Raw genomic sequence first — 22,633 nt, 5'->3', positions numbered from 1 at the left:
GAGACTCCACCACCTCTCTGGGCAGCCTATTCCAGTGCTCTGCCACCCTCAAAGTAAAGAAGTTCCTCCTCGTGTTTAGGTGGAACTTCTTATGTTCAAGTTTGTGCCCGTTACCTCTTGTCCTGTCACCGGGCACCACTGAAAAAAGACTGGCTCCATCCTCCTGACACCCACCCTTTAAGTATTTATAGGTGTTGATCGGATCCCCCCTCAGTCTTCTCCAGGCTAGACAGACCCAAGTCCCTCAGCCTTTTCCTCATAAGAGAGATGTTCTAATGTCCCCTAATCATCTTTGTAGCCCTAGAATATTTGTAGGTACCTTCTGCAACAACAGGGATTATATTCCTGCCTGGTTACAGCACCCAAGTCAGTTAGGAATCCAAATGACAAGTGTCTGAGTAGAGGAAAGAAATCAAAATACCACATCTACACAAATTACTGCCTGTGCTCCTTTCTATAGGTTTTGCTCCGAACCCCTTGAGAGCCAAGAACAGTCCTGCCCACAGCAGCAGTAAAAGCTTTCCTCTGGCCCCTTGAGAGGACGTACGGCTAATAAAGATCATCGGATTCATGGTAATTTCACCCAAGAGCCTAGAGAAGCACACCCAGACCACTCTACACAGCCTGGGACTATTTAGAAAGAGAAGGAAAAAGGAGAAGTATTGCACTGGAGATCTAAAGGCAGGGAGGAGGAGTTATTTCCAAGAAATATGCAGAAATTAGAGATAAATAATATGCCTTTAACTGAAATGCCCTGCATCCTATCGGTAGCTCACAGACCACCCATCTCCGCATACACGCATGCCAAGCAGACTGTTATGTTCAGCAGGACCAGAGACACGCGCTCCTGCCTGCAGCAGCTCCTACAGAAGAAATCTCCAGTAGTGGTATGAACCAGAAATTGCCTTTCACTAGAATTTGCAAAGACACAAATATTTCCACAGCAATCACAATAGCCAACTACGCTCATACAGTACCAATTACCAGAAGTGGAAAAGTGCAGAGAGAACTCCACTAGTGCTTAAAAATAATTAAAAAAAAAAAAACCCAACCTTTCAGTATGTTTGACTGTGACAAAATTGTAGCATCAAGTAAAATTTAATTTGATAACTTTCAGAAACTAAGTAGGTAATATATTCTTGGTCTCAAAGTTCCTTTATTTTGCCCTGCAGATAATATGTGCGCTGAGTTCTACATTTTTTAAAGCTTCTGTCATCTTTGCCACTTGATAAAAATACAAAATAACCTGATACTGTCCTCAAAAAACAGAGATCAAGATACTTATGCGTGGGCTGAAGAGCCTAAGGCTCGGTTTATCCCACCAAAACAAGCATGAAGGAAGGGAAAGATGCGGTTCCTGGGGAACCAAATTGTCCTTTAAGTATTTTAATTGAAAGTCTGGCACGGACAGAGCCCACAAGAAACTGGGGATCATCAGTCTAAATTCAGGAACATCTGAGCTGTTTTGAGACCTCCAGTGAATGAAAAGAAACCAGGATCTGTGATGTCAAATATCTAGTTTCGATGTGTTTCAGGTATTCCTCAAGATTTGTGCTTTTTTCAGTTAATTAAACAACACTAGTTACGGTATTTACATACTGTACATACATAACAACCAGACAGCTTCCATCACCAATACCCTTGGCGGACCCTGAGAATCACAGCACACCACTGTTGTCAACTTTATGAATACTCCAAACCTCAGGCTTGCGAGGGGAATGGGAAACGATGCTTGTGTACGGTACATTTTTATGTCTTCCTGTATAGAAAAGAAACTTGAAAAGTTCAAATAAAAATTCTATAGCTCATTCCAGTAAGTCAAAAGATCATATAAAAGTGCTTAACTACTTTTACATTTGAATTGCATTAAACTAAAAAATTATCAGCAGAAACCTAACGTTTCATTGAGTTCAACCCTTACAAACACCCAACAGGCAGCTAAGCAATAAACTCTGAAATTATTGGGCATTCTAACTTTATTACTGGTTATCTGGTTTCTTCATATCAGACATTTAAAGTTCCTTACTCTCAAGAATTCTCAAAATTGTTAACCTCTTAAAATCACCGTGAAAGCAGCCTGAAAGGTACTTGGCAGAGTGAAAAAACTGAGGCTGTCAGGAGAGTCCCGGCTCCCAGCACGACCTGGAAGCTTAAATCACTGAAGTAAAGAAGTAACTCGTTTTTTTCTTGGCGTGATGTGGCAGAAGAGCAAAGCAAGCCTGAACAGTTTCCACTGAACCAGATTTTTCAATTCTGTGCACACAATTAAGAGTTCTGGAAATCCACAAGCATGTTCCCTCCTCTCTCCTCCTTCACCCTTACCACCCTTCTGTGGCTTCTCTGATGAGTGGAAAGTATTAAGTCAAAATACAGCTTCTGCAGTTTCCTTAACCAACCTTGGACTGGAGCTCAAGGCTACAGCTTGCCCTTCTGTACCAGCAAGCAGAGACAAGACTCGGTCTGACGGTCTAGAGGACAGGCTGTTTTCCACGCTATGGTTTAGTCTGCGTAAGTTAAAAAAAAAAAACAAAACAACCCTGCCTTAGTTTTAAAAAAATGTTAAATACCTTAAAGATTACGCACTTTTATCAGCAAACGGATAAAGAAGTCTTAGCTATACTAGCAATGTGTGCCTTATAACAGCATTAACCTACATCAAGTGGCCATCTCTATCAGGGATGGAAATAAGAAAATGGTTAGACATCCAAAAATGGTTTTCCACTGTCACTTCAGCAGCCTGGGAAGCTGCAGGCAGCCTTGTTTGTCAGCCCCAATGCTTCCAAACAATCCTCCAGACCCTTATCATTACTCTTTTTTCAGAGCTCCTATATGAAATATAATTACCTAAGACTGCTAGGTCTTTCCAGCTTGGTTGAATCTCTTCCCAAAAAGAGGCATAATCAGGCTCATTTCTTTATTAAGTGATCTGCACATGCAAAGCAAAGATCCACTGTCTTGCTTTGGAAGAACACGTCATTATTACTGGTACACGAATATGCACGTTAAGCACGTGAGAATGTGCTTTTTTCCGAGAAAACCATCAGCACAGAACAGCAGCATCATATCTGCCTTCAAATAACCTGAACTGCTTAGCTATCCAGCCATAAAATTCAGCATCCAAATGTACAGAAGCCTCAAGCTGTTTATTTTATAGTAAGCTGTTAATTCCTAAGCCATTTGGAAGACACAGAGGACGCACAATGCTGTGGATATTCAAAGCAGAAATGTTCCATGATTATTTTTTAGTTCACGTGAAAATGACAACAAATTGTAACTTCTGTATCCCAAACATTCGCTGAGCCCCTCCTGAAAAGTAGTAGATTTCCAATGCAATTATTCTATAGTCAGATAATACAAAGACAGTATAAATAGCACTTTTTTATTTAAAAGCTCAGAGTATAGCAGCGTACATGTAGACACGTACAATGAAAGGCAATATAGTTGAAAAATCAAACATTTTAGAAAGCATTATCCAGGAAAAAAACTTTCAGGTCAACACAGAAACTAACACACAGTAAATTCAAGTAAAAGGTAGGACACAAAGACAACAAACACTTCTCGAGCGTACAAACAAGACATAATAAAGGAAAACTGGCACTACGGGAGTCAACACCATGAGCAATAATATTCCTTGAGCTTGACAATTAGAAAGGTTTATGGGGAGAACTAAAAGAAATTAATCAAATACTAGAAAAACCATGCATCCAAAAGCTACAGAATTTAAGTTTTTAACAAAAAGCAGCCAGAAGATTACTCAATTCCTGTCCACAGGTACCTATAAAAGAATTGCAACGGATTCATCTGGCGAACAAATTAAGCTGCCAGTTTTCTAGCTTACATTTGCCATAGACATCCTAGAAACTTACTGCCTGCACTTAAAAACAAAACCAACCCCCAGTGACCATGGGGAATTTCTACCATTTGAGATCCGAAAGATGCATGATAAAGAATATGCTGATACACCATCAAAAGGGACACCCAAAGGTGAATTTCAAAGACAGACAAAAGTACTGCCCATCTTTAACAGCTCAAAAAAACACCACCACCCTGAACCTAATGATGCCAAGCTAAAAAAATCTTGAAGCTTCAACTTGTCCTAATTAAGCTCTAAAATGCTGGCCTTCAACAACTTCAACAATGAAGACAAGAGTATGTTCTACTGGAATTAAACCAGTAATTTAAAGTTAGATCACAGCTGCTGACTTATTTCAGGTACCTTCTCCTTTTCATTCCTCCTAAATACAAGTCTGAAGTGGGACAAAGACTTCCCATCATTAGGCTGAATACCTTCCCTGGAACTTCAGGAAGAGACCTTTACTCATCAGTTCCACTCAAATTCCCTTTGTAAATTCTTCTAAGGGAAGGAAGGAGGGTTAACAATGCTACTATGCCCAGAAGAGCACCACTTTCTTTAAAAATATGAGTCTGCAATTTCTTACTCCATGCTCAATTTTAACACATTGAGAAAATACAGATCATTCTTTTTCAGAAGAAAAAAAAAAAAAAAAAAAAAGAGTGACAGACACATTTGTCACCTTTACAGTCTCAGATATTTGCAACCATGCAATTCCGTGGCAAATTGGATACAGGTTACTATTAATAACTGAACTATTTCCTTTCTGAAAGCTGATTTGTGAGAAGGATGCAAGCATCCCATTTTAAAACACACTAATTAGCCAAGGAGGAGTCAAGGAAGTCACTGTTCAGTCTTCAATAACATACACATAGTCTCTTTCAAAGAGGAAGAAACCAGAGCAAATATCCAAAGAGCACACAATCACCCACTCCAAGCAGCGGTACACAACCTCCTCAGCCAAGAAAATTCTGTGTAGTCACACAAAAATTACAACCAGAGAATTCAACAACTCAGATACAGGTTTCTTTTCTTAAGATTATGCAGGTCTCACTCAAAGGCTCACAGCCAGATACGTACAGCCACTACAGGGATTAAATGACACCGTTACCTGCCATAGCAGCAGCCCTGGCTTGATGACCCAGGAAGTCCCCAGAAAGTGATGGGAAAAATGTAATTGTTAAAATGTGCTCAAGTCTTCAGTTTCCAGAGTTATGGCAAGTGCCTCACAATCACCTCAAATTACACAGCAAGGAGAAACCGTAAAGGAAGCGCCTCCTTGATTTACACATGGCATCTCTCCCCTATTGTCTAGGTCCTAGCGAGTTAAGGTCAGAATGAAAAAGAGATTCTTTAAAAATACCACAGAAATTGAAAGCACCCACAGCTTCCACTGATTATTCTTTTCCCTTTCTATTATAAGCCCTGAACAGGTTTAAGTAGCAGTTGCCATCATTAAAGAAGTTGCTCCCCTCCCATTTTCCATTCTCCTGGAAAATGAACATCCTGGCGGCACCGGTAACGGCGATGAAGCAGCAGCTGCGGCAGCTTCACCGAGCTACAGGGAGCGGGGATGGGAAATGGTACGGGGAGGGCACAGGCCACCTCAGCCAGAGACTCACCAGAAACCATTACTAAATAATAGAATAAGGAAGTCAAACGTCTGGCTGCGTACGTTAGACGTACCCCAGCTCCTCGGGAGGGACTCGAGGGCTGCGGGTAAAGTTACCGGTTACAGCTCCATAAAGCTGAGCAGGGAGATCTGCCCCCGGATCAGCTGCCGGATCCCCCCTTTCTCCCTTGGGCCACTTCGGGAGCTTGTCCGTAAATCAGCTTAACCTGCCAGCCCAGGAGAAAACCTACTCATCGTCCTCTGCCCGCTGCTCTCCCAGCTCAGAAGGGGCTGAATTGGCTCGTGAGCCCCGGGAAGAGGCACCACTCGCCCCGGGAGTGTGGGGGGACCCTCACACCCCCCACAGCAGCACCGAACCGGCTCCGGCCATGTCACCAAACCACACCCCGAGAAAATCCACAAACACCCCGTGAAAGGGCATATCCCTTCCTTCAAACACACGGCCATCCAAACAAAGAGCACAGAGGGTGGCAAGGAAAACGCTCAGAGGACAAAAGGACAGAGAGTTAGGATTAAACCCAGTCCCTTGATCCCCGGCCAAATGGCCTACCCATACGCCCACGCAACCTCCAGAGCCAATTTAAAATCCTGAGTGTGCTATCCTTCAGGTTATAAAATCATATTTAGACACACATTTGCTGCATTCTTTGCTCTGTTGGTGGCTAAAAACAATTCCTTTGTCATCAAATCTTGCTTCAGCAAGCTGACATGACGTTTTTAACTCAGGAAATAAGATAATTACGGTTCAAGGTAAACAACTACAACTGTGCATCACAAACAGTTTCTAATTTTAAGCCCGAGTCCTTCTAACGCCATCCATATTTTAAAGAAAGTTTCCTTACGAATGGTTTAGGTTGTCTGAGTAGCTTGTGAGTGAGCCCTGGTGCTGATTAGCATCAGCAGCAGGTCTCGGGGAAGCACGGGCAGGTGTAGCAGATAAAAGCTTGGCAGATGCAGCAGGTGAGCTCCTGTATCAAAATGAGTCAAGGTAAGCCAAACATGAAAGGAGAGAAAAATATACTCTGAATCTTCAATAGCTCGGGAGGTAAAACCTGCGTCTCATCTCTCTTAGGAACACACAGAAAACAGTCAGCGCCAAGACCAAAGCTACACGTACTTACGCAACGTTTGCTGCAAGTCATTTTATATCCCAGACCTCAAACGCCCCACTGCAGCTTCCCCAGTGGCACAAACAGCACGAATTCAAGTTGTAACTCGCTGCGAGCGTTTCAGCTACCAAGTTGTTCAACACACGGCTGTAAACTCACCTACAGCCATCCGCGCCGTGTCTAAACTAGCCCTCGCGCTACTGCTGCCATAAAACATTCTCCAAAGTTACCTGGAAACAAAGCCTTACAACAAACAGAAGCATCACCGAGATGCTCGAGACCTCGTAAGCCAGAAATGCTGAAGCACAACATCTGCATTTGCCTGGAACTACAATGAGGGATTGAGGGCAGCAAGAGCTGCCTGCCTCCGAGATGAATCATTACACACAGAGGTAGCAATAACTCCAAGTACTGCTTATAGGTGTTAGCCTGGTAGGCTTTCATTCTCCCTCGTCCGAAGAGGTACTAAATTACAACCAAATTAACGCGGCTGAATGAGGGAATGTAGCAGAACAAGCAAGATGCGATAGAGACAAAGCATTCTTAAACAGTTGTGCTTAGAAGAGACAGAAGTGGCCAAAACTATTCAAGCAGCCAGTTGTGAGAACGCTGCAGCTTCTGCAGAAGGCTAAACAGCGAAGAGGAATCACGTGGTGAAGCCTGTGCGGCTTGGGAGAGCTTGCTCCTCCAAAAACTTTTCATCGTTAAACATTTTCAAACAACCCCACCCCATTTTTGCTATTGTTGTCAGAGAGGGAATTCCAACCAGAACAATTATTTCCACCACATTTTTTTCTGTTGGAAGAAGAAAAATGGTGACAGTGCACAGCAGAAATACAATTTATGCAGCAGTTCATCTGGTAGCACAAGCCTCCTTCCTAAAGAAAAAAGGATTAACGTGCCTTGAGCCCATTGTGCAGCAGCACGAATGTATTTTTAGATACAAACACTTGAAGGCAGCGCTATGGTGGAAGTCTCCCAGGTTGAAGTCAGCCGTGGGAGGTTAATCTCCCCGCACCCTGGAGAGGGCAGTTCATTAAGAGGCTGTTCAGAGCAGAAGGAAACAATTCACCCACTCCCTGAAGAAATCCCTCTTCCCACGACTTGCACACAAGGCAGATCCCTCTGAACTCTCCACCACCCCAAATCTCATCCCCATTTGCACCGTGTCCAGGCTGCGTTCGAAAGCGTGCTTGCCCCTCCTGGTATCCGTCACAACTAATGGAGCTGAATTCAAGGCTGTCTTCAAGGCACAAACCGGGATGCAAAGCGGCTCCAAGTCAACCCAAGCGTCGCAGAAGAGGAGGGAGCAGAACGACAGTTTGACTTTATAATGTTTTATCTGCAATTAACACTTTCTCATGACTTCTGATAAGGTAACGTATTAGCTGTCAGACCAAACCCAGGGGCAAATAAGTGAACCTTAAAATATTCTCAAAGTGAAGCTTCAGAAAGAGTCAAATACTTTCTCTGCCACCAAAACCACTCTGCTCTTCTCGTGCCAACAAATGAACGTTTGCCCCAATAATCAGGTAAAGGAGTCTATTCTACAAGTCCACAAAAGGTAACTTGGTCACCACAGGCATGAGTTTATACCTAGAACATACATTGCAATTCATCAAGCAGCCCTTCAGGACCACAGCTCTGGGAAAAAAACATCCCAAAGATTTGCTGAGATACTGTCTCAGACCTGGGAACAAGTCAAAAAACATAAGCAGTCTCCAAGTTAGCCATCATACGCACCCATTTATACACAGACTATAGGGTCATGAGGTTTTTTTGTTTGCCTTGAGTTAAGCAGACTGCCCAACTACGCTCTATCAATATAGTAATATCCCCTTGACTTGAACCACGGGCTGAACAGCCATCATACACCTCTACCGTCATTCCCATATGAGGCTGTTCCTATGATATTGGAAATATCAACTCACTACCAGCTCAAAAAACTGCTTCCTATTATTTTCTTATGCTACTACTTATTTTAATACTTAACTCACAAATAATGTACTTCCTAGTTATAAAGTATTTGGTATGGAACACTTGATTTCAGGTAGCTGAAGTTAAGCTAAAATGGAATAAAATTCAGATAAAAATATGAATTACAGAGAGTAAGTGTTCATTATTTCATAAATTGCCTGCAAGTCTGACTGTCCCATCTGACAGCTTAGAGATTGTCAGAATGCAGAACGCCTTACCTACCCGCTTTGAAGAGGTACATTTGAGTATTCCAAACGTGTCACTAAATTACACACAAATTAATAGTAAATTCTGAGCATTTATGTGACAATAGGTAGGAAAAAGGAGGAAAAATTCAAAAAGTTTACACAAGACCCAAACATCCTGACTCCAGCCAAGCCATTTTTCAGACTTAATTATTAAGACTAGATTGGCCATTGACAATGATTCACATCTGCTTCTTGTTAACAGCAAAAGAGCCCCATCATCATACAATGAAAGACACAGAAACACACGAAGGGCAACAGAGGTGAGTAACATCTATTAGCAAGGCTACTCCATACCCACAGCAAACACACCGCAGTGTGCTTATACACCTCAAAAAAACAGTTCGTTTATAATAGCTCACAGCTTCCACGGAAGGCAAGCAAAATTGTACTAAAATATGGTGTGTAGGTATAAGAAAAATAAAGCCTGATTCAGCCCTGCCTCCCCTCCTTAGCCTTACCTCCTCCAAATGCTTTAAATAGGATGTTATCACTACTTGTTTATACGCCATTACAGGAAAAAAAAAATGCTCGGTTTCTTAATACTGCGTTACAGAACAAAATGTTACTCAATTCTTTCTGTAAAGTACCAAGAAATAACTGAGAGACCATATGCATCTGAAGGCATCCACGTGCTGGAGTAATCCGGACTTACGTAACCGACAATTGGCATCGAACCACGAGGAACAGGAAAGGAAGGACCAACACACAAATCTTCTTTAAGACCTAAAAACCAAACTAAAAATTCATTTTGAGGAGTCTCATTCGAGAGGGAAGTGAAATTCACATCTCTCAAGTTACAATTAAGGTTTCTGCCTTGAAAGTACACAGGCAAAAGAGAATCCCTTGTGGCTGATTTTCTCTCCTTTAGCTCATCCCCGTTAAGCAAAAATGAATCATTTGCTAATTGACGAGTTCGGTTTGAACCAATGCCACCATGATTCTTATATCAGGAGCTGGAAGGCAAGTCCTTCCAAGGTTTCAACAAGCCATCAACAAAGGCAGAGGCCAGCAACCTTCTATTTTCTCCATGCATCCTAAAATGTCAGGCATCTGAGTGGAGATACTCCTGGAGATCATGTTATTCTTTACCCTTGAAGCCACAGTAAAGAAAAGAAAGCACCCGTTCCTACATAAGTACAGGATCCACCAGAGCCCCCAGTCCCATACAGATGACAGCAAAGCCCACCATCAGGCTATGGCGTGTGCTGTAATGCAAGGGTAGTACCTACAGCCCTAAATCACCTCTACCGTGGGATGAGCCCACTATCTTCAGCTGTAAAATCAGCTTCCCACCACCAGCTGCAGTGGACATATATAACACATCTGCATTTTCTGAGCCCGGGGGTTCATGAGAGGAAGTAAATCAAAGGGAAACGTGGGCACGGTTCAGAAGAACAGCAGCCATGGCACGCGGCAGACATGGACATGGTGGCCAAAAACAGACCTAAAATGCACAGAGAGGCAACAAATGCGACTAAAATCCATCCTCATCCCCTTTCTACCTGCTCTCAGCCAAAAGGCAACATTTCTTTTCTTTAGAAGCATGATGAAGTGCTTTGGTATCACCGATAGACAAAGCTCACTGTACCTGGATGCCAGGCTTGGGGTGGAAGAGAAGGTGTTTCTTGAGCTGCAACCCCCACCGTAGGGGCACAGACACATCATTATGAAAAGCAAGTCAACTTTTTATGCATAGATAAGGATAACAAATGTTTCATTGCTGTGTTTCAAACGTTTAAGATCTTAAGCTGAACCACAGGAAAGAGCATTACTAGTTAGGCTATTACGGTAAATGAAATGAAAATTGAAGATGAAGTCTAACTGACATTAAAATTAAGTAACTATATATCAATTCCACAATCATCATAATACATAGGCAGTTCTTGTGACAAAACTTCTGCAGAACAGAAAAACACCCTTGATAACTCTGAATATTAAGCTGAGGTACCACAGGCATCTTACAGTTTATATAAATAAAGTGCCTCCTGCAAATAATCATGGTTCCTTCAGTGAAAACTGCAGCATGATTAACAGAGGTCCATTATAAAGGCAATGCATAACCTAGCTCCTGTGAGTAGTCACTGCCACATCGGACTGCGTTTCCATGGCAACCAGGGAGGAAAATATAAAGCAAATTACAGTTAAATGAAAATTATTCTCCATGACAATATATGTTAATGCAGGAACATTTGCAAGGCCATTCTGGATAAAATGTTTACATTCACACATGTGTTTACAAAAATAAATAAAAGGCAGGCTATAACAGCTAATGGATCATCCAAAGATAAGGATCATAGTGGTGGGGCTTTTTTTTTTTTTCAAGTTTTAATGTATTCAGAATAAAATTCTTCAAGCTAACAGAATGGAAAACAAACCATCTTAACAAAGGTATTTGCACATTTAGATATGGTATACATTCTTCAAGAAAGAGTTCTGCAGAAGATCTAAGGTGTAGGGTTTTGAATGTTGTGATCCTTTAATTTTCTTGGCTGCAAACAAAGAGCACATTTATACCTCCTCATCCCAGGAGAAAATGTTTTAAATGAGAGGCTAAGTCACTCAGAATATTTATAGAGTTCTGACTGAAACTGGAATAGTGACTTATTTTCATCAGCTATAGTTTACTTATTGAAAACTGAACGGTGTTTTATACCTCAGAATTTGCGGCATTGACTCTCCACAGCTGGAAGAGCCTTATGCCTCACCACCTTTAAAAGCAGCACAGGTCAATGAGAACCCCTTCTCAGATACTTTTACAAAAGCCCGCAATTAAGGCTTTAAAAGGTTATCCCACTCTCCCACCACGATTTCCTCGCCTAAACAGTCCTTTTTTTAGGGAATATATCTCATTTTTAAAATACCTTCTGAAGCCTGAGTGAAGTTAATTGGAATGAGGCTCGTTCAAGAGGCAGCCGCTTATTTTTTTTTTTTTTTAACTCACTTGGCTCATACCCCAAAGAAAAGCCCAAAGAAAGAAAGTAGGTTATAAACTGACTTACAGTCTCTTTTCCACTCTGAAGCGCCACGTTTTAAGAACGGTTTAAAATACTGCATTAGAAAAAAGCGCTCCTCTCAGCCGCGTTTCACGGTTCCCCCTGCCAAGTTCCTTTCCCATGGAAATGGTCTGCCTGTTCCGCGAGTAACACAGGTGCAGGTTTCTTAGGAAGACCCAGAAAGAGCACAAGGCACTTTTTGAACCCGTTTCAGCGAGCGGGGAGCACAGAAGACGCCATTCACTCCGCTGGCACATCTGAACTGGCTCCGCACACGCTCCCACTGACCCCTGCATCTGCCTCCTGCCTCCACCTACGGAACAACACTTGAATCATGAGGATCATAACTTTTTATGACAGCGGGAAAACTGCAATATTCTCCACAAGTTCACTCCACCCTGCGCATAAAACTGCTCGTAGGTTCAACCATAAAGCAAACTACCTGCTTTGAAGTTCGTCTTGAAGCCCGGCGCACGTTATAAAGCCGATGTGAAAAAACGCAGCCTATTAACGTTTTACATAAACCACACTCATGGAAAGCATCATTCGTTAATCATTTGGTGCGACTGTTGACAAAAGCAAGTCAGGTCAGAGAGTAACCGGGAAACAAAACTCTTCACGGGTGAGTTCAGGTTACCCACAAACACCAAATTCTCATACCACCACATGGATTACAGCCACGCTCCGCTTTCCCCGAGGATCGCTTGCTGCGGAGCCCACCGTAGCATCACCACTATCATTTCAAGTAATTTAGTCACCGATCTCAGCACAACCACGATTGCCTCCACCTTTCTCTCTACGGTGCCGTGCAGGCAATCTCCATACAACGCAAAGAAAACAGCTACAAATCCTAGACTAAAAAAAAAAAATAAAAATAAAATCTATCTGCAAATCGAACTACAGTAGCAGTTGCTAGGTTCCTTTTAAAGCCTTCACTAATTGCTAGGATTGTGTTTCTCCTGAAGCTCCTCACTGCAGTGGTGGAGGGGTCGAATGTTGTTTTCACAAAAGAACTTCTAAAACCAGAGGCTGCATGTCTGCAGCAGCCAGTATTTATATTCTGCGCACAAATCAGATTACATGTACACACACTATCCCCACTAGTCTCCAAGCAGATGAATCCCACCAGGCCCAGCCACCTTTCCGGATGCCAGAGCCATCGGGTCGGGTACCCTGCTTTCTGCCAATGGGCGCTCCATCCTTTTGCGGAGAACTGGCTCACTGTGCCAAAATGCATCCACATTAGAAAAGTCATTTTCTCTGTAAATGTAAGCAAATACACGCTAACATGAAGTAAAATTCTAGAGAATACCACGCAGCTTGCAGCTTTCCTGCCCTAGGAAATGGGGGGAAGGGAGGTTGAGGGGAAAGCCAGGCTGGGATCCTGAGCCAGGCTGGGATCCTGAGCCAGGCTGGGATCCTGAGCCAGGCTGGGATCCTGAGCCAGGCTGGGATCCTGAGCCCGCGGAGCCCCCATCTACCCCACTCTGCTGTGAGCTGCATCCAGTGAACTACCACCAGATGGACCAGGTAACGGCTCTGGAGAGACCGTCAGAAGGATTCTTGCGGATTTCAATTACCTGCACTGCTCCGTAAGAGTAAATTCTGTCTACAGCTACTACTGGTAATGGTGTGGGAGAGAGCCCCATCGTTCAAATACAGGACGAATCCATAAAACAGAAAGATCCAAAGAGCTGATCTCACCAGAGACAATAGGTAGCGATGGTGACACAGAAGACTTAACAAGCCATCAGTGGTGAGCACAACAGGCCTACACAGCAGACCCAAACAGCCACCACCCCACACTCCCATCCCTGGCAGAAGTCTCCATGCCCTCAGATCCTTCACCTCTCAACTGCAGCTTCACTCCCATTTTCAAGCACTTTCCTCCCACCACGCAAAAACACAGCCCAGATTGGGAGAGGGAGATGAAGATGCAGGATGATCTCAGAGAAAAGGAGAAAGGCAGGAACAGACGGGAGGGAACATCAAAAGGCAGACAGGCTAAAATTAGAGGCAAGAATCCTGGATGAGGAGGACCAAAGCGAGAGCAGAGAGCCGAGCAGAACCTCCATCAGATGAGGCTCCCGGGAAGGCAGGGGGGGACAGACAGAAGGGAGAAGAAATATTACAGTGGGTGAAGTAGGGGAAGCCAGCAGACAGAACAGACCGCTGAAGTAAATTCAGCATTTGAAGACTACAACCTGTAGCTTTAACTAAGGAGCACCACTCAGCACACCAGGAAAAAGCCAGAAAGTTGACTTCTTGTCTCATCTCTTCTCCCCTGGACGAAGGCTAACTCAAAGGCAATTCAGCTCTCACCACAGAACAAGTTTAACACCCCGGTACCAGCGCTCATCACAGAGGAAGTCGATTTAAATTGCCACCGTCACCCACAACAGAGAGCAGCTCTGAGTAATGCAGGCCACCTCAGATCCCGGTCAGAAAGCCAGAAGCCCTCCAGGCTGCCAGTAAAATGGGGAGGGACGAACAGATCAGAGACAGGGACAGCCATCGCGCAGTACCCGATGTGTGCCGAGAGGCTACAGCAAGGAAGGAGACTGGAGAAGATACAGCAGTTCCCAGCTACTCTTGTTTTGAAGACTAGCATATTCTCACAGGTGCTTTCTGAGTTGGTGCGACAAGAAACCACACGAGTTGAAATAAGGTGGTCAACGTTCAAGGAGCACAGACGTTCATCTTCCAACCTGCCCGGTGCATTCAACTCTTGGACTGCTCAGAAAGGTTAAGTTTTACACACGAAAACACCCAGGCTTGCTCCTTACAGACCCGCGATCTAGTTTGGATAAATGTGCCTGTGCATTTATCCGAAATGCAGCCTGTGCCGAGCTGCAAGATGAAACCAAGGAGACAGCTAGCGATGGGAAGCAGCCAAGCACTGTAACTGGAGCACCAGCTCACCCAGTGGTATTTAAACAACCATAGCACAGCCATGAGCAGGATGTTTGTTTCCACACACACCCCCCTGCTTCCCCGCATCTACCTATATCTCTTCCCAGCATCGGCACGGCTAATCTCATCCATCTATCTAAAGATATAACTATAGCAGTACTTTATAAATAGGCTTACATCTTCAGCCCATCCAAGGCCTGACGCAACGGCAGAACGACAGTCGGTGCAGCAAGCGCTGTGTGTTGTTACGACAACACTGACATTTCACAATCTGCAACAGCCGCCATCCTGCACAACGCGGAATACACCAGACCGAAAGTGTAAAGTCTACCCAAAAGATTACTGCTTTTCATAGGACCCGGTCACTGCCACAGCCAGCAGGATATCAGATCTGTTACCTCCTCCCTGCAGAAGGCAGCTATCAGGAGACCATTCCCAACGGAGAACTTCTTGGAACTTTATCTTGGCTCCTCCTGGACCTAACCGGCCTGCAGAAAACCCAGCTACTTACTAGTAATTTGGAGCTCCTGGTACAACTTGTTTACACAGAGCAGGTCATAGGATAGGCTGGAAGGTGTAAGCAGGATATAGTTTTTATGGCTCTGAACTCCTGCCCAGATAAGCTGATAAGGTTCTGTGCTGGGGGGGGGAGGGGAGCACTTTCATGCGTGCTTTATTTAAAATGAAAATGCAGTTAAGTATTTTATACTTAATAATGAAGTTTCCGCTCACCTTATTTTCCTTTAAAGCTACTGAACGTATTTTTTTAGGAGTTCTGAATCACATGTACTTTCATTTCACATCAAGACATTCAGAGCAGCACGGTACTTTCAAAACCGAGCCCTTCAGCCTCTCAGGCCTTCGGGGACAGGCTGCCTCTGGACTGTGGTGAATTTTTTAGAGGGTAACATCACCCTTCTTTGCCATGCCCGCGATACAATTTTAGCAGCTTTATACTGCTCTAAAGGTAAATTGTTTCAGACCTTTTCTATAGCGCAAAGCTGTCAGTCTCAAAAAAAAAAAAAAAAATTACAGAGCCAGCTTCCTCCAGTGTTTTTGTCCCCTCTCTCCCTCCCTCCCCTGGTTACCCACAGCCACTTAACCACCCCACCGTGACACTCTCCAGACCTTGATGCTCCTCAGCTGAGGACCTGACGCCTCCTCCCACTCAAACAAGGGCCACCTTAACATTTTTCTCAGCCCAAATCCAAGAGGAAAGGAGATGCTTTCTCGCTGCTCATGTGCAAGAAAAAGATCTGTTCCCTCCGTACCCGCCTGACACAAAGCTGCTTTTGCACGTACTAAAAAGTTTCTACCCTTCCCATTTTCAAAGTCTGTAGATTTTGTTGCTAAAGAAGAAACAGGCACGCATTTTAGTCACACGTGAAACCGGGACCAGCACAAACACTCCTCGCTCCTCACAGCAGAATTAATATTTCAATGTTTCCACAAAATATTTAACGTTGTAACCTTCGGTTTACTAACACAAACGCAATATACAATCAATAGCTCGCTCCCGCCACTGCAATAATTTACAGTGGAAGATTTATTTTAAAAATACTCATCAGATAAGTTTGGTTTTCTTAGAGACGGGAAGAAAGGCTGCCTACAGATTTTTAGAGGATAAATAATTCAATGCATGAATGCCAAGGGCAGTACTGCACACATCCATATGGCAGGGACAATGCAGACAGTAATATATGCTTCACATCACCACCCTGACAGTGCCTTCAACCCTGACCTAGAAAAAAACCCATCACTTTCTTCTGGCTACAACAGCTAATTCACTCTCCATCAGTGCTACCCCGCTACGCTAAGGACTACTGCACAATTTCTGTTTACTTCGGGGTAGCATCTCCCAATCCCTCGGCCTTGGCAGACTGCAATTTCAGCCTCTGCTCGCAACAGCTACACCGCAACCAGCGGAACAACTTCTTCACGCGATGAAGAACATGAAAATTAACTAGAAGAGACAGAGGTTTCAGAAGTCCTCTTCAGGAGCTCACGCCTTTTCACTACCAAAACTGAAAAGGGCAGGAAAACCCAGGACGGCGTCTCACAGGTGAGGTCTGGCAAGACATCGGTGGTGCCCTAAAGAGAGGGGAGACCGTTCCATCGCCTGCCCCAGCTACCGCACAGGGTGCTGCTGAGCAACAGGGCTTCCGCACCATAGTCGAGGGACACGGGACCACACAGATGATGTTGAAGGCTGTGACAAGGCAGAAGAGGGAAGCAGCTGCTGGCCGGGGAAGCCTCCCCTCCTCTGCCACCCTCACGGCCAGCAAACCTGCAGTCGCACTCGTTTCACACACGCTCCCAAAATTCACTGTACAGACACCACTACCCTGCCCCACTGTCCTACTATGGTGGCAATTTGGTAACTTCTCTACATCCTACAGTTTGAAGAAAACATTAAAGAATCAAGAAGAAGAATTTCCGAGCCCAAAATACCTGATATAATTAACTGCGCCTTCTAACAGGATTATTTCTTTTTCTGACCCCAATTACTCCTTCAGTTTATTAAAGAGAACTCATATACGCAGAAATGTTAACACCCTAAAGAGTCACATAAACAGAAAAAAGTCTGAGGGCACCATTATAAACAGAGTTAATGGAACTCAGTGATTGGAAATGGATCTTGAAAGCTGTCAGATCAAAGCAAGATCTTTCTCGTGTAAGGACTGCATTACCCTTGGAGCCACAGAGCTAATACCATCTATAAAAATATTTTGCTCAAATAAGTTAAGAACAGCAGCGTTTCATCTGTCAAAAGGTGCGAGGCTTTTATGGGATTAGCTATTCCACATACAGCATAAAAATTAGAGCAGATTTTTAAAAGCCCTCAGCTCAGCTGACAGAGACTACACAGACCAACGTGTGTGCCTGCTTTCTTCACACACACGCTACACGCTGAACAGATTTTTCACTGCTATTAGCATTTAAGCTTCTTTTTTTTAAATACACTTGTAAAGGATTACAAATTGGCATCACCTATAACTAGCCACAGATGAAGCCAGCACCACCACCCAGACTCAGACAAATTAAGATTTTTAAATACCCAACAACTGCACAAGAAAAAAAATACATCAGAAAACACCAGTCCTCACACAAGAAATATTGAAAATTCCAGGTACAGTCAAATACACTCAAAACCAGCCTCCAGACCACGGGTGCCGACAGCTTCCTACCCCCCTTCACAGCAGGACACCAAAGACAGCATTTAGCCCAAGCATACTTTATTAAGGCTATAGCTGCACAAACCCATACTGTTTCAGATGCTTGTGATTTCAAATAATTGACTACACAAGCTTTCCTTTAACATTTATGTGAGTATTTTTTATGACCGTGCATCAGTGGCATACAAATTACATAGCACTTGGCTGACGAGCCCAGAGCTCTGCACCCTCGGAAAAAGCAGCTCCGTGGCGCTAATTTCTCTTGCAGGAAAAAGAAAATATTTAAAAGCTGCATACAAATCATTCCTGTAAAGTGTCGTGCAGACTGTTTTAAATTAGATGGGGTAAAAATATATGCGAGTTTATCAAGAAACGTTAAAAATCTTTGCTGCGGAGACACTGGCTTCTCTCCCCAGCCTTTTACAACCGAAATACATACCATTCTCACTCGCAATGGAGGCAGCAGAGAAGCCACCTTTACCAGAGCCTCATCAAGGAAGTGCGATTAGAATAACAACCACCATGTAAATATTTCCAAGCATTATTTCCCTTGCTGTACTGAAAAGCAGTAGTACCTGTCACTACTTGCTATGTATCTACCACCATTAAATCTTAATGCCGAGGAAGAATTTCAATCCGTAAGGCAGACTGTCAAGCCTGAAATTCAGGTACAGCGCAGGGAGGGAGGAAGAGGGGCTAAACTCCTAAGAAAGCCCTCACTCGCTAATTTTACAAAATGCAATTAACCAGCTCCGATCCTGTGCATTTCCTTCCCTCGGAGAAGGGTTCCTTCAAGTAATTAGACCGTCCCAGTTAAGACTCAAGTCACCACAGAACATATTTCCCCCAAAACAAAGCCACATGCACGACTACGGAAGATTCAAGCACTATTTAAAAAAAATACTCACAATAACCTAAAGCTCTCCCTAGTTTTTGCCTTAGTCACTGCATGACCTAAAACTAACTGAAACCAATCCACCACCATGAGAGCCCCCAAAAAGCAGTTAATCCCCATTTTATTCCCATTCTCAAGACACTTTATTATTTATAGAGTATCGCCTTCTTTTAATGTACAGAAAAGCAGGAGGTTAAAAGAAAAAAAATCTTAGTACTTCAAACATGTGTCCAAAAGCCACAACATAAAGACAAAGAGTATAGATTAAAAGCTGTAAAGATATACTTGTCAGGAACCTTCCTTTGAAGTATCTGCAGGAAACACTGTCATCATGCAGCCATGTTACAATTACACAGTTAAAATAATCACCACCAGTTGTAAGTAGTCCATCTGGTTTACTGAAAAGGGAACACTGCTGGTACAGTATTGATTAACACGACTAGTCTTCACTGACCCTAGAGAAATACATTTGTCTGCTCTACTGAACAGCGGAAGAACGCTGCACGACACTGTGCTACGCTTCATTTTGTTTAGAAGCATTTTTGGGGACTTAGTCGATTAAAACATGAGTCAAAAATAAAATAATCTTAACAGGTTGTCTACCACACACGAAGGAAGAAATAAAGGCCAGCGCTTTGCTGGAGGGCTTTTTTTTGGTTTTGTTTTTTGAGTTTTCTTCCCCCATCCAAAACCAACATTCATTTTGGACAATCTGTATGTTTAAGTCTGAGAAAACGCTATTACAACACCATAAAGACAAAAAGCAGCACATTAAAAAAAAAAAATCAATTCACCCTGAGCCACGTTTTTATGAAATGGAGATACAGACAAGAGTTCATTTTTAAAAGCAGAAGTGAACAGTAAAACTAATTATGAAACACTAAACGTAACATCTCCAGTTTCCAGACTGTCAAAGCCACTAACGCTTATGTGACCAGGGCTCCTATAATCACTATTTAGAACAGAAACAAGCGAGAAATAGTTGGGAACTGATCAAGTTGGAGGCCAGAAAGTGAAGGGCTCCTCTGCGCTCCAGACTCCCAAGGTGTCTCTCGTTGTATGGACAACTCAGCCTGCTCAATTTCAACTCAATTTCACAAACCAAGCCCTCACCACTTACTCAGACAAGTCTGGAGGTGATGCAAGCCCCAGCTAGCCCAAAAATACAGGTTCACAGCAAACTCCACCAGAGCCCAGACCGCCCTTTTCCAGGGAGGACACAGACAAGATGTGCCCTAGCAAGTTTTATACCCTCCTGAGCTACCTCCTTTAAGACTGACAAGTTCTCCTAGAACCAAAGAGACCTGGAGCATCTCTGCATTAAAAAAAAAAAAAGAAAAAAAAAAAAAGAAAAAGCTGAGCTGCACAAACCCCAAACACACCTAAGCAAGAGCTGATGGCGGGACAGACACGGTAGCACAGACATGGCTCGGCTTTGGGGACAGACACCCCCCCAAAGGCTGTGAGGACAACTGTGGTGTGGGAGCAGCTCGCCCAGAGCCCCCAGCGTGGACCCACGCGGGCACAGAGCACCCCTCAGAGCCAGACCTTCCACTGCAGGAGCGCTTCCCATGGAAGGAAAACAGGTCACACGGCTTCAGCAGCGACATTTCACAGGCACAACCCAACGAGGTGCCCGAGAGTTTCCCTGCCGAGACACAGGAGTCACTGTAGGTCTCACTCCACGTAGCGTTTAAAACCCTTCTACTGCACGCCACCACAACCACTGAAAAGTGCTCCAATATGCACCTTTAATCTGCCCGTAAATCCATTTTGTAAAAACGCCAGCTTTTTTCTTTTTAAGTTAATCAAGTCAAATATTTAGTTCCTGGTAGAGCACACACAAAAGAATGTATCAATGCCATTTGAAAACATGCGAGAGTTAATCTCCTTTTCCCTCTCCATGACTCCATGGAGTGGTTTTTTCCCCCCACAAAAAGAAAATAATTGGAGTGATTATATAAAAATGTTCTATTTTACGAACAGCCCAGAAAAAAGGAAAAACGCATTTAACTCCAAGTTCCTTACATTTATACAAATTCCAGCATTTCAAGAAAGCACACAGCCACTACAAAGCATTACATTCGCAAAATGTTTTCGGCTAAATATCTTTGCCTACACAGGGAAGGGAAAAAAAAAAAAGGTCTATACCCAATTTCAGAAACCATCTCAGGAGGGAATTTTGCTTCAAGAGCTGCCTGGAATTTGTTCTCTGCCTATAGGGCCGTGTCCCCAGTGGTGAGAGAGTACTTTGTGTACAAAAACCAGGAGGGGGGTGGGGGGGGAGCAACCCTTTCCTGCAACTGGATATCAAAACAGATCTCCAAGCTTAAGAGTAGAAGCCAATCCGTAAACACACCGAGACTCTTGTGCCTCAATGAACAGGCCGGTTTTCAACCCGCACGCACACCCCCCTCGCAGGACAGCTGCTCTCTCTGGGAAAGGGCAGAGGGCACCCAGGGCTCAGCTCATCCCGGCTCCTCGCGAGGCAAAAGGGGGAGGGTGAAAGGGGGGGGGGGGGGGAGCGGCGATTTGCCTTTCTAAACATGCAATCAATCTACCGGCCTGGGGGAGGTTAATTCTGGACTGCAGAAGTGCAGCTGTTTTGGGTTGGGATTCTTTTTTTCTCTCTCCTCCCCACCCACCCCCCCACCCCTTTTCTTCCTCTTTTTGCTAAGGGGGCAAAGGTGTCCAGCAGCCCCTCCCCGGCGCACAAAGGAGGCTTCTCCGAGGAGAAAAATACCAAGCAATTTAAAGATTAAACTAGGAAATAAATAAATAAACGCGGATCAGGCAGGCTGGCTGGCGGCGGCTGGGTTCAGCTCCATCCCCTGCGCACACACACACACACACACGCAGGGCTAACGCCTACCCGGGGATGATGAAATGGGAAACGGAAATTACCATTTCAGACAACTTTTGGTATTGTTCCTCCCAGCACAGCGCTCACCCCCCCAAAATGCGGGCTCCCCCCCCCCCCCCCCCCGCACGCCGTCGTGTCCCCACACAAAAAAGAAAAAAACCCAAAAACCAGGGTGGACGCGGAGGGGGGGGGACGACACGGGACACGACCCACGTTGCGGCCTCGACCCAGAGCCCCGTGTTCCTCCCACTCCACGGCTCCCCACCCCTAAATATTTACCACCCCCCGCGCTCTCTCTGTAGCTGCCCCCCCCCCAACCCTCCTCACCCCAGCCCCTGTCTCCCTTCAGCCTCCTGCAGCCTCTGTCCCCCCCCCTCCCGCCCCAAGCCTTCCCCCCTTCCACCGACAAAACCCCCCTCCCCGTTCTCCCCTCCCCCCCCCTCCTCCTCCCCTCAACCCCAACGGGCCCTTTCCAAACAGCTCCTGGTCTCTTTCACCACCCCTCCTCAAAACCCCCGGTACGGCGCCTTCCCTCCGCGCTGCCCCCTCCCCTGACCCCACCGTGTCGTCCCCCCCCTCCCTTCCCAGTGCCCCCTCTTCCTTCACCTCAGCCCTTATCCCCCCCCCCCGGCTCTCCCCCCTCCCAACCCCACTTAGCCCCCCCCCCCCTCCCCCGCCCGACCGCGGCAGCCGCCCCCCCCGCCTCTTACCGGCGCTCCGGGCTCAGCGGGCCGAGGGCAGCCTCGCGGGGGAGCGAGGCCTGCGGCTCCGCCGGCCCCGCCGCATAGAGGAGGCGGCGGGGGAAGGGTGAAGTGGCTGCGGCGGCGCTGAAAGGCGGCGGCGGCGGCTGGAGGAACGGGGGGAGCGGTACTAGCGGAGGGGGCGCGGGCAGTGGCGGCGGCGCCTCCCGGCCGCCCGCTCCATGGCCCCGCCGCGCTCGGCCTCGGCTCCTAGCGCTGCCGCCCGCCCGATC

General features: G+C 45.1%; 1 protein-coding gene across 1 annotated transcript in view; it reads right to left on the bottom strand.

Moving 5' to 3' along the window:
- Nucleotides 1–22,633, bottom strand: part of ANKRD11 (ankyrin repeat domain containing 11) — a 160,749-nt gene extending 138,116 nt beyond the window's left edge. Inside the window, exon 1 of the mRNA XM_074158206.1 lies at nucleotides 22,371–22,633. The gene's annotated coding sequence lies outside the window, so the exon portion shown is untranslated. The remainder of the gene's footprint in view (nucleotides 1–22,370) is intronic.

The sequence above is a fragment of the Numenius arquata genome, chromosome 13 (genome assembly GCF_964106895.1).
Source record: "Numenius arquata chromosome 13, bNumArq3.hap1.1, whole genome shotgun sequence".
NCBI lineage: Eukaryota > Metazoa > Chordata > Aves > Charadriiformes > Scolopacidae > Numenius > Numenius arquata.
This window is presented reverse-complemented; position numbering and strand designations above follow the sequence as displayed.